Source organism: Zingiber officinale, chromosome 1B (genome assembly GCF_018446385.1).
Source record: "Zingiber officinale cultivar Zhangliang chromosome 1B, Zo_v1.1, whole genome shotgun sequence".
In the NCBI taxonomy this organism is placed as follows: Eukaryota; Viridiplantae; Streptophyta; class Magnoliopsida; order Zingiberales; family Zingiberaceae; genus Zingiber; species Zingiber officinale.
Genome location: NC_055986.1, coordinates 156,971,626 through 156,983,973, shown reverse-complemented (window position 1 = coordinate 156,983,973; position 12,348 = coordinate 156,971,626). Strand labels below are relative to the sequence as shown.

At 39.1% G+C, this 12,348-nt stretch overlaps 1 non-coding gene across 1 annotated transcript; it reads right to left on the bottom strand.

The window, feature by feature from the left end:
- Positions 1-1,112: 1,112 nt before the first annotated feature.
- Positions 1,113-1,218, bottom strand: LOC121994697. The gene has a single exon (XR_006115793.1). It is a non-coding gene; the product is annotated as a small nucleolar RNA R71 (small nucleolar RNA).
- Positions 1,219-12,348: the final 11,130 nt, after the last annotated feature.

The window sequence follows — 12,348 nt, the reverse complement described above, 5'->3', positions numbered from 1 at the left end:
TCTGTGTAAGGACAACATAGGTTCATGTCTAATTAATCCTATTTAGATACATTCCTTAGCCGGTTGTCTATTGCAAGAGAGAACCGGCAACTTTCTACATGTTTGGCAATTGAGGGATAAGAATTGGTGAACCATTTACATTCGAGAAATCCTACAAAGAAACCGAAACTCCTAGAATCTCCCTTTATCATAACCCAAAACACTAAACTCTTGTTTGTTGATCTTTAAGATTAGATTTGTTTACTTTACTTTGCTTTTGAAACGATTGGATAGTTGTTTGGCTAATTCGCATTGAGACATTTCTAGTGCTTATTCCAGTCCCTGTGGATACGATAATCTTTTATATTACTTGCGACATTTCCGTACACTTGCGGAGAGCGAACAAGTTTTTGGCGCCGTTGCCGGGGACTGCGCTATAACATTAGGAATTATCAATTGAGTTAGACTAAACATAACATTTGTTTTCCTTTCATATTGCATAGTTGTAACTAATCATTAGATTTCTGTTTTTACCTTCTTATATAACTTTCACTTCTTGTTAGTTCTTTTTGTACAAATTCAATTCTGCATTTTTGATTCTTTTATTTTTCTTTTTTTTTTGAATTGTCATTTGCTATCTTGTTCTTGTGTATGCGAAGATCTAACTTTGCAGGGGAATTCTTTCCTTTTGACCCTGAGATTGATAGAACCTTCCATAAAAGAAGAATTCTGCAAAGGCAAATTGAAGAACAGGAATATTTGAACATGACAAATAGACCACTTAAGGATTATGCAGCACCCTATGCAAGAGGTTTTCGATCTAGTATTTCAAGACCTTCAGTGGAAGCTAACAACTTTGAGATCAAACATATCATATCTTATGCAAGAGAACCAATTTGGTGGAGGACCTCATGCAGCCCCCCATCAACACTTCGAGGTCTTTTATGAAATATGTGGGACCATGAAAATGAATGGAGTTCCTTCAGATGCAGTTAGATTATTATTATTTGGGTTTTCTCTAAGAGATAGGGCAAAGCAATGGCTGAATTCTTTAGCCCCTAATAGCATCACCACTTGGGAGCAGTGTGAGCAACAGTTTCTTGATAAGTTCTATCCACCAAGCAAAACAGCTCATATGAGGAATTTAATTGCGAGCTTCAAGCAAACTGACTCAGAATCTCTTTTTGAAGCATGGGATAGATATAATAGTATGCTCAGACAATGCCCACATCATGGGTTGGAAAGATGGTTAGTGTTGCATACTTTTTACAATGGTATCAATTATCATACCAAAGTGTCCCTTGATTCAGCTGCTGGAGGGGCACTTATGAACAAAAGCTTAGATGAAGCCGAAGAAATCATTGAAAGTGTAGCACAAAATCATCATCAATGGGCAAATGAAAGAAGTGATGGCTATTCCTCTGTAAACCTAACAATTAAAGCATCAGGGAAGTTTGATGTAGATGCAGTCACTCTTTTGTCTGCAAAATTGGACGCTCTTACAAAGAAATTTGAAAATATGGGGACTAGTGCTAATATGGTGTAACGCCCAAAAATTCTCAAAACTATTTTAGAATTATTCTATGACTTTTCTGAAATTTTTAGATATTTTTCCGGAATTTTCCGAGTATCGAAAGTAGCAAAAATAATTAGAACCGTAAAATAGCTTAGGCGGGAATCGAACCCGAGACCTATGGTTTAGGGATAAGATTAGTAACCGATGAACCCAGCAGGGCCGTGCTGAAAAAAAGGAGAACCAAATATATTTATATTAGAGTTGGGTTCATTAAACTACTTAATATAAATAATAAACTTAAGTTGGAGTTGGGTTATTATTATTTTGGTTCGGCACCTTCTCCTCTCAAACCCTCACGCCGGCGCCCCTCTTCTTCTCCTCTTCCTCACGCACGGCACACCAAGCCCAAGGTCCATCGGTTCACCTTCCGGCGACGACTCCAACACGAAAGAGGTTCTTCTCCGCGAGAGGAACACGAAGACGGGATGGGATCGTCGAGAGGATCACCTCCACCGGAACTCTAGCGAATAGAATCGTAAGAAATTACGATCAAGAGGTAAGAAACCCCTCACCTGCAGTATAATAGCTCCGTTTGGATTTTCTATGCATTAGATTTGTAATATGCAGATTTTGTTGACATGTAGGGTGTTTTAACCCTCCTCTTAGATTTAGGGATTTTAGTTGAGCACCTTTAGATGGGCTGGACACGCTTACCCTCGTCAGTTGGGGTTGTAGACGTTGTCGGGTGCCTAAAGGTGATCTCCCTAATAAAGAGGAGATTTGGGGAACACTAAGTGTTCGACAAAATAACTAGATCAGTAAAAATGCAACTTAGGCATTTTAATAGTACAGTTAAATGCATTAGAAGCGTTTAAAATAGTAAATCAGTTTATTTTAGCTATATGGGACTACGGTCCAATGGGTGGGCTCCCACAGTCACCTCTAGGTTCAGATAACCTAGCTCTAGGTTCAGATAACCTAGAAACAGCATGTTATATCAGTTAGCTATAGATATCAGTATTTTATTTTCAGTGGCATTGCTTGGATTAGATATCCATTGGGTTGGACTCCCACGGTCGTCCCTAGGTTCGATAGCCTAGACAACCCTGCTAAATTCGGGACTTGCAACCCGGGTCTAGTAGGGATGCGCATATAGCAAGTCCATCAGCAACATGTTTAGTATTTTCACCTATTATGTATTAGATTTCAAAACTCAAAATCAATTATGCTAGTTGAGTTTGTTTCCAGTTACAGATCTAGTTTCAGTTAGTTTAGCCTATACTCAGTTCAGTGTTTATTTGGTTGCTTTGCCATGATTCAGTGCTTATGCCATGCTTATGTGTTATGCTTTATGATTTCAGTATACCATGACTTAGCAAGTTCAGTGCATATTTTCAAATAGCATGCTTTAAAAACCATATTGCACCGAATGCATATTTTTGTGAGATAGATGGTTTCTTACTAAGCTTGTTAGCTTACAGATACTACTTTTCTTATACTACAGATAAAGGTAAAGGAAAAATGGACTAGCAGAGGAAGATGGAGGGCAATGCAAAGATGGTGGGTGTGTATGGAACTGGAATCAAAGGTCCTTAGGGGACGTAGCAAATTGAGCATTAGACTCTTTAGCATTTACTTTAGCATTTTATTTATTGGTTTTGGTTTACATGTTCTAGGCACTTTTAGTTGTGTGTGTTGCCATGAATTCCTAAACTATGCCTTATGTTAAGTTAGATTACTAGCTTATGTCGTTAGAATGTTATTACATGTTGTTAGAATAGTTATGATGCATTAGTTAGATGTTATGTGGGGTTTTGGCACGCCAAAGTGCTGAAATCAGAGTTTCCCGGGTCTGAAATTAGACTCTGATCGGTCTCCCGACCGATCGAGCTGGCTGTGTCCTTTGGATCGGTCGGTGGCCGATCCGGCCAGATCTGATATGCTCGTATCCTCTGGATCGGTCGGCCGCCGATCCGGTAGCGATCTGATGGCGAGTCCCGATTTCCGGTGCTGGATCGGTCGGCGACCGATCCATACATACTGGATCGGTCGTGCCGACCGATCGGGCCACAGGATCGGTCGGTGAACCGATCCGGTGGACAGTGATGTAGCCGGGATCGGACAACCGACCGATCGAGGGTCTTGTGACGTACCGATGTCGGCGGATCGATGCGTGGTTCGATCCGGAGGGTGTTACCGATTGTAAATACCTCCCTAGCATGTGTACAACTCAAAGGTACACCTATGTTAGTGTCGAGTTAACATTAATCAAATAATTAGTAAAATTTTAATTATGACTTTCCGCCTGACGATAGTTTAGCAATAATCATGGCGATTCGCCTTCTGACCTAGTAGTAGAAGGCGGGTCGTTACAGAGTATCGAGCAGTGTTCCATACTTCCTACACACACATCAGCATTGTACCTGCAGCTTCCAAGTAAGAACACCTCTACTTTATTTATGCTTCTTGTTTATTATTGCAGTTCATGTTTATATGCCTACTGCTTGTTAGTATGTGATAGTTTAAACATGATATCAGTAGTTAGATAACTGTGATAGTGTTAGTTATACCTATGTTCTCTATGTCTTTAGAAATGGCACGAGGACGCCCAGCTAGGAGGGCACTAGCTACTGAGCCCCAGCAAGAGGCAGGCAGTTCAGTGCCTCCTCCAGACCTTATAGCACTAGTGGCTCAGTTACAGCAGCAGCTTGCTGAACAGCAACAGGAGATAGCCACCTTAAAGGCTAATCAGCAGAATACCCCCACAGTCACCCCGGAACCGAATCTGACGACTCCAAAAGTCTTAGAGGTTCCACCAGCTCAGCCTACAGCGCCAACACCGGCACCAGTACCAACACCAGCAGTCCCAGCAGCTGAGCCAAGAAAGGAAGCCTATCTGATCCAGTGGCAGCGGGTCAAGCCAGAGAACTTCTCAGGCACTAGTGAACCATGGGATGCCCAAGCATGGTTCAAAACACTGGAGAGCACGATGGAGCTTTTGGACTGGCCAGAACAGGAGAAGGTGAAGTGTGCCTCCTTCTGCCTGACAGGAGACGCACGCATGTGGTGGGAAAGAATCAGAACGAAGCGCCCAGTGAACCAGATGACATGGGCTGACTTTGAGAAGGAATTCTTTGAGGAGTTCTTTCATATACGGGTTACAAACCACCACTATGACGAGTTCACTGAGTTTCGTCAGGGCAACCTCTCAGTTGAGGAAGCCGTGAAGAAATTCAACAGGTTGGCTCGTCTATGCCCAGAGCTAGTCAGCACGGAAAAGGAACGGATCAGGTTGATGCTCAAGATGCTGAGGCCAGAGATAGCAGTGAACGTGGCGGGTGGCATACATAGGCCACAAACCATAGAGGAGTTAGTGAGCAGTGCCTTGACCACAGAGCATTACCAGAACAGCATGAGGCGTGAGCAAGTCTCCTCGAGTCCAAGGCCAAAACTCTCACACTCAAAAGCAAGAAGGCCACAGCTCTAATGGAAAGGAACTCCAGCAAGCGCAAATCAGGGAGTGACTCAAAAGGAGGACCATCTAGCAAGCGACCCAGTTATCCAAAGTGTGCCACTTGTGGGAGATTCCACCCAGGGGTTTGTCGCAAGGGCACACGAGGATGCTTTGAATGTGGACAAGAAGGGCACATGGCCAAGCAGTGCCCGAACAAGACCGGTCTTCCTCAGCCACAGCAGATCCAGTATGCAGGCCAGCCAGCTCAGTTACATCAGATGCAGGCCGCTCTAGAAGGTCCACTCATCAGCCAGGGCCGATTAGAAGCCCCTCCAGCTATGGCGAATGCGAGGATCTACTCACTCACCAGAGAGGACGTAGCAAATGCCTCGACAGTTGTCACAGGTCAGATTAGCATTTTTCAGTATAGTGCTACTGTTCTATTTGATACTGGGGCAACCCATTCATATATAGCCAGGATGTTCTCCGAGAAATTAGAAATACCCCCAGAAGTACTCAGTGGTCAGTTTCTGACGGCACTACCTTCAGGAGAGGTCATGGCATCGACGCACTGGCTCAGAGCAGTGCCAGTCATTATAGCAGACCGGGAACTCTTTTGTGATCTGATCCTGCTGGAAATGACTGACTACGACGTCATCCTTGGAATGGACTTCCTGATCAGATACGGTGCTTCCATAGAGTGTCGTAAACAGAAAGTCGTATTCCAACCCGAAGCAGAAGCACAGTTCGAGTACATCGGAGAACCAAAGAGAAAAGCCAGAAAATTTCTCTCAGCTATGAAGGCACAGAAGTTGATGAATTCGGGATGTACGGGGTACCTAGTGTTGGATCGAGACGCGCTAGAGGGGGGGGGGGTGAATAGCGCTCGCGGCTATTTTTATCGTATCGGAAACGTAAAACTACCAAAGTAAATATACGCAGCGGAAGTAACGAATGCAATCACAGAAGGACACAGATAGTTTTACTTCGTTCGGAGCCTAGGTCGACTCCTACTCGAAGGCCCGCGATCCTTGATCGCTTTCGGTGGGCAACACTTATAAGTACGAAAAAGAGTACAAGATTTACAATCAGTACAGTAATTAAAAACAAGTTTACCGACGACAGAATCGTAATCTCGAAGCTCCTGGTCGTCGTGGACTCGTAACAGCACTTCAGGGTCGTTGATTGAGCAGCACGCAGCACAAGGATTGCTTGGAAGTTCTGTCCTGAAGCTGCTGGTCGAGACCCCTTATAAAGGGGGTTCAAGGCGCCTTCTGTTCACCAAGGCGCCTTGAGCGAGCCGAGTCACCGCGTGGATCGGCACGGACACGGTCGAACTCTATCGGTTTAAGGCGCCTTGACCTATCCAGCGCCTTCAACCTCGGTTCAAGCGCCTTGATCTCCATTCAAGGCGCCTCCAGTCTTCTGCCTTTTGCCTTGCACCAGGCGCCTCAAGCTCCATGGAGGCGCCTCGGGTATTCATCCGAGTCCTTCTTTGTGTTTTTGGTACTGCAAGTATGTTAATCCAAAGATACCTGCAACACAAAGTTAACACAACATAATAGTATGAATATGAAATTATGATAGTCTCCGGATGTCCGATCCGACTTCGGGTTTCCTGGAAACCCTAGGTCGACCCGACGCCCACTGTTCCTCTACGGGGAAGCGTCCTCACCTACTCCTCTCGGAGAGATTACTGTTAGACGATCGATCCTCCGGATCGATCGACTTTTGCTCGGCACTCGATGCTCCGGACTTTCTTGAACATCCGCTTCACCGGCCAGTTCAGACTTTCCCGGTTCGCGACACTGGGACTTTCCACCTAGGGTTACCACCCCTAGGACTTTTACCTGAAGCCATCGACCACCAAGACTTTCCGCATGGGGTTACCACCCCTATGACCTAGGGTTACCACCCCTAGGGTTTTACCTTGCCTAACCGCAGCATTAGGACTTTCCTGAAACACTCAGCAAAAGCTGTCAGATAACAAAGCACCTTAACTTTGAATCCTTTGCCATTATCAAAACTTAGGTTCGATCGTCGGATGCTTCCCGCACCAACAATCTCCCCCTTTTTGATTATGGCAACACGTAATTCAAAGTTAAGAAAAACAACATATGTAATAACTGCATAAAGTTAACCAAGCTTAAGTAAATAAACTTCAAACGCAATAACAGTTAAGCTGGAAACTTTTAACTTTGTAATATAAGACTCCCCCTTAATAAAAGCCCTCCTTTTATTAAATACTTGAATTTAACTTTACTTTACCTACTCTCTGCTTTGAATTTTCCTTTAACTTTAATTTACCTACTCTCCCCCTTTGCCATATATCAAAAAATAAACCAGTTTGAGAGTAGATTTGTATTTTCTGAAGGAAAATTTTCAAAAGAGGGAAAAAGAACAATTTTCTTCTTGGCAAAAACGACTTAGCTTTTTGAGTTTTGGAATTTTCTAAATTTGAAAATACTTAGCTATATATTCAGCTTCAAAATGATTTGTATTGAGAAAGTATTTTGCCAAATAGCTAAGTTTAGAGTAAAATCTAACTAAGTCTAGTAAACATATTCTTAAAATTAACTAAGTTTGAAGATATGAGTATTTGAATTTTCAATAAAATGTTTTCAATAAAAAGTTTTGCTTAGAAGTTATAAAATTTGAGGTCACTTTAAAATGTTATAATTAGTTTACTAGATTTGAAGAATAGTTGAATATTCAATTACATGGTTAAGTTTTTGAAAAAAAAACTGTAAATGAGTTTTGAATACTCATTTTGAAGAAAATGAACAAAATATTTATTTTTAGGACAGAGGGAGTAGTAGGAGTTTGTTTTCAGTCCAAGCATGAGTCAAATTAAATTATTAAGTTTAATTTGATTAAGTATCAGAGCCCGAAAATAATCAGGTAAAGTAATTTGATTAGAACCGTAAAGTATAATCATGCTTAAATTGAAACACACTTTTCCCAACTGTCTAACCTTTAGCTACTTGCTGATTGCCTAGAGGATAGTAGCTTTCACATGGTTAGTCAAATTAAGTCTATTTGGTCCAGTTAGATTTGGCTAGAGCTGGAAGACTTGACTTGATTAATATTTATGATGTGTTTAACGCCCAGACTCATATTGATGCACAAACATAAGCATTCCTGAGTCCAGGCTGTACCCTATGCATCTCACGCCATTCTAAGTTTTTCAAACACAAGCAAGGTAGACCTAGGTGTTTGTGAGATGCTCTGGCTTTAATCTAGGGGAACATGATTTTTAGGGGAAAACTTAGGCTAGTTCCAAATGTTGAAAATTCTAAGAAATTGGAATTTTGAAATAAGTATTTTCCTAGAAATTTAAAAGCAAATGATAACCAAACATTGTCTATTCTACCCAACACATTCCTATTTGTCTTCTAAGTGAGCTGAACTCAAGTTCAGGTAAGGGTTTTGTGAAGATGTCAGCTAGATTTGATTTTGACTCAACATAGTTGAGTATAATATCACCCTTAGCTACATGATCCCTTACAAAATGATGCTTCACTTCTATATGTTTAGTCCTTGAGTGATGAATTGGGTTTTTTGTTAAATTTATGGAACTTATATTATCAATTGAGATTTTTGTGTTATGATAGTTCAGTTGATAGTCTTTAAGAGTGTGCATCATCCAAAGCAATTGAGATGTGCATTCACCTAAGGCTATATATTCAGCTTCAGTGGTAGACAAAGCCACACAATGTTGCTTTCTACTTGACCAACTTACTAGGCATTGTCCTAGAAATTGACAACTACCACTTGTGCTTTTTCTATCTAACTTGCATCCGGCGTAATCCGAGTCAGAATAGCCAAGAAGGTCAAAGGTGCAAGTTCTAGGGTACCAGAGTCCTATATTTAGAGTACCTTTAATGTACCTAAGTATTCTTTTAACATAGGTTAAATGTGACTCTTTTGCACAAGACTGGTATCTTGCGCACATACCAACTGCAAATAATATGTCGGGTCGGCTTGCAGTTAGGTAAAGCAGGCTTCCTATGACACTCCTATAGTACTTTGGGTCTACTGGTTTGCCTTCAGGGTCAGAGTCTATGTTAATGTTGGTTGCCATGGGTGTATTTATTATTTTTGAATTTTCCATGCAGAATTTTTTAATTAATTCCTTTGCATATTTAGTTTGATAAATATATATTCCATCTTTAGTTTGTTTTATTTGTAAGCCTAAGAAAAAATTAAGTTCACCAACCATGCTCATTTCGAATTCATTTTCCATTAATTTAGTGAATTCTTTTAAAAATTTAGAGTTATTTGATCCAAAAATTATATCATCAACATAGATTTGAGCTATGAAGATGTCTTTGTCTACAGTTTTTACAAATAGAGTTGGATCTATTTGACCTTGGTTGAAACCTTTGGATATTAAGTGATTTGACAATCGTTCATACCATGCCCTAGGGGCTTGTTTAAGTCCGTACAAGGCCTTTTTTAACCTAAATACATGATTAGGATATCCTAAGTCCTCAAATCCCGGGGGTTGGCTTACATATACTTCCTCCTTAATAAATCCATTTAAGAATGCTGACTTGACATCCATTTGGTATAGTTTAAATCCTTTGTTTGCTGCATAGGCTAACAACATTCTAATGGATTCTAGTCTAGCTACTGGGGCATAGGTTTCATCATAGTCCAAACCTTCAACTTGACTGAATCCTTTAGCTACAAGCCTAGCCTTATTTCTAATTATTTCGCCTTGATCATCTAGCTTGTTTCTAAATACCCATTTTGTATCGATTATTGATTTATTTGAGGGTTTAGATACAAGTTCCCAGACTTGATTTCTCTCAAATTGGGCTAACTCTTCCTGCATAGCTATGATCCAGTCCGGGTCAGGTAGTGCTTCTTCTATTGTTTTTGGTTCGATTTTAGAAATTAGGGCAATCTGACTGTGGATTCTATAGGAGGATCTAGTTCTGACTCCTAGATTTGGATCACCCAAAATTTGATCAGATGGGTGAGAGGTACTGGCCCTAGTTGGTCTTATAAGTGGGTCAGGGGCTGGTTCCTCTGGTTTATTAAGATTTGGTTGAATTTCATCATCTTCTATATTTCTTGGATCAATATCAACATTCTCATTTATATTTGGTAGATTATTTTCTTCATCAAATATTATATTAGTTGTTTCTTCAACTTTTAGGGTGTTTTGATTGTAGACTCTATAGGCTCGACTGTTTGAGGAGTATCCTAAAAATATTCCTTTGTTAGATTTGGGTGTGAATTTTCTTAAATAATCTTTAGTGTTTAAAATGTGAACTTTACATCCAAATACTTTTAAATAATTTAAGTTAGGAATTTTATGATAATATAGTTCATAAGGGGTTTTCATGTGAAATTTGTTGATCAAAATTCGGTTTTGAATATAATTTGCAGTATTTATTGCTTCTGCCCAGAATTGGTGATTTAAATTATATTCATTTAACATGGTTCTAGCGGCTTCTTGTAGAGTTCTATTTTTACGTTCCACCAGACCATTTTGTTGGGGGGTTCTCGGACATGAAAATTCATGTTGATATCCATTTATTTTACAAAATTGGGTAAATTTATGATTTTCAAATTCCCCTCCGTGATCACTTCTTATTCTTTTAATTTTAGTATCTTTTTCATTTTCTATTAATTTACAAAAGTTACTAAATATTTCATAGGTTTCATCTTTAGTTTTTAGGAATTTTACCCATGAAAATCTAGAGTAGTCATCAATTATTACTAAGCAATACTGGTTCTTGCTTAGTGACTTAGCTCCATGTGAATCAAATAAGTCAAGGTGAAGGAGCTCAAGTAAGGAGCTGGTTCTTTCAAGATTTGTTGATTTGTGTGTTGACTTAGTTTGTTTTCCTTATTGACAAGCATTACAGATAGAATTTTCAATGAATTTTAGGTTTGGTAAACCTTTAACTAGACCATTATGACTCATTTTTGAAATGAGTCTAGTGTGAGTGTGACACAATCTTCTGTGCCACAAATCAGTTTCCTCTTCTTGTGTTAGAAAACACTTTGTTGAGGATGTCGGTAGATTAATTGAATACATATTATTTATCCTAAGTCCCTTAAGTAAGATTTCAGGATTTTCAATGTTTTTAACTAAACACCTGGTTTTGTCAAAAGTTACTAAGTATCCGCTATCACACAATTGACTTATACTTAGTAAATTAAACTTGAAATTTTCAACTAAAAGGACTTTTCGAATAATAAAATCGGAGTTGAGTTCGATATTACCTCTTCCGATTACCTTAAGTTGACCTTCGTTACCGAATGCAACTGATCCTAAGTTTTTGTATGTGAGTTTAGTAAACTTCAATTTATCTCCAGTCATGTGTCTGGAGCAGCCACTATCCAACATCCATTGATCCAATTCCTACATAGGAAGTGGTTGAATTGTTTTAATGGATTTCACGATAGTTAAATTGAAGTAAACTTGTTAGAGATAAATTTTGAAGGAGTTTTGAAATTGAATTTTTAAAATAATTTTGAAATTTAAGTTTAAAAATAATTTTGAAATTTAAGTTTTAAAATAATTTTGAAGTTGAGTTTTAAAATAATTTTGAAATTGAGTTTTGAAAGGATTTTTTTTTTTTAAATAATTTTCAAATGAATTTTATTACTTAGTCATCTCACCCGATCTAAATTTTCAATCAGGGAATCCTATGATTGATGTGAGATGATTTATTGTTGAATTCAGGAGTTTGGTTTAACTTTGTGTTAGATTCAGATTTGGCTTTGGGTTCAACAAGTAAGCATTCTTTGGATAAACTTCTGGGCTATGGTGAGTCACAAGGAGCTCATTAAAGTAACCATGCCTTCGAGGTTTTCCAAATAGTCCTACCCATTGAACTTAATACCAATCCTTGGTCTAACTAGTCAGGATTCATTTAAGGGTAGCTTCGGTCAGTTCCACTTGGCCAAATGCACCAGGTCGAAGTCATATCTTCCTAGACATGCGATGCCCAAGTTTCCCTAACGTACTATCATCCAAAAACTTCACCAGTACTGTGGTTCAAGTTAACCTTAGTCCGTTTTAATCTAACCTTAATTACCCTGCCGGGTAATCTACTCTTGTTTTACCCATTTCGGGTAGATTAGGTTTAGTTACCCTGCCGGGTAGTTTAGTTGGGGGTGCCAGCGAGTCTGGATCCTCCATTTTTATTTTCAGTGTTAACTTAATTTCGACTCTTGAATATCTTAACTTGATTTTAATTTTGAGTTTTGAATTGATAATTTAATTTTGAATTTTGAATTTAATTTTAATTTTAAATTTCGAATTTTGAGTTTAATTTTAGTTTTAAATTTCGAATTTTGAATTTAATTTTTAATTTTAAATTTCGAATTTTGAATTTAATTTTTAATTTTGAATTTTGATTTTTAAATTTAATTT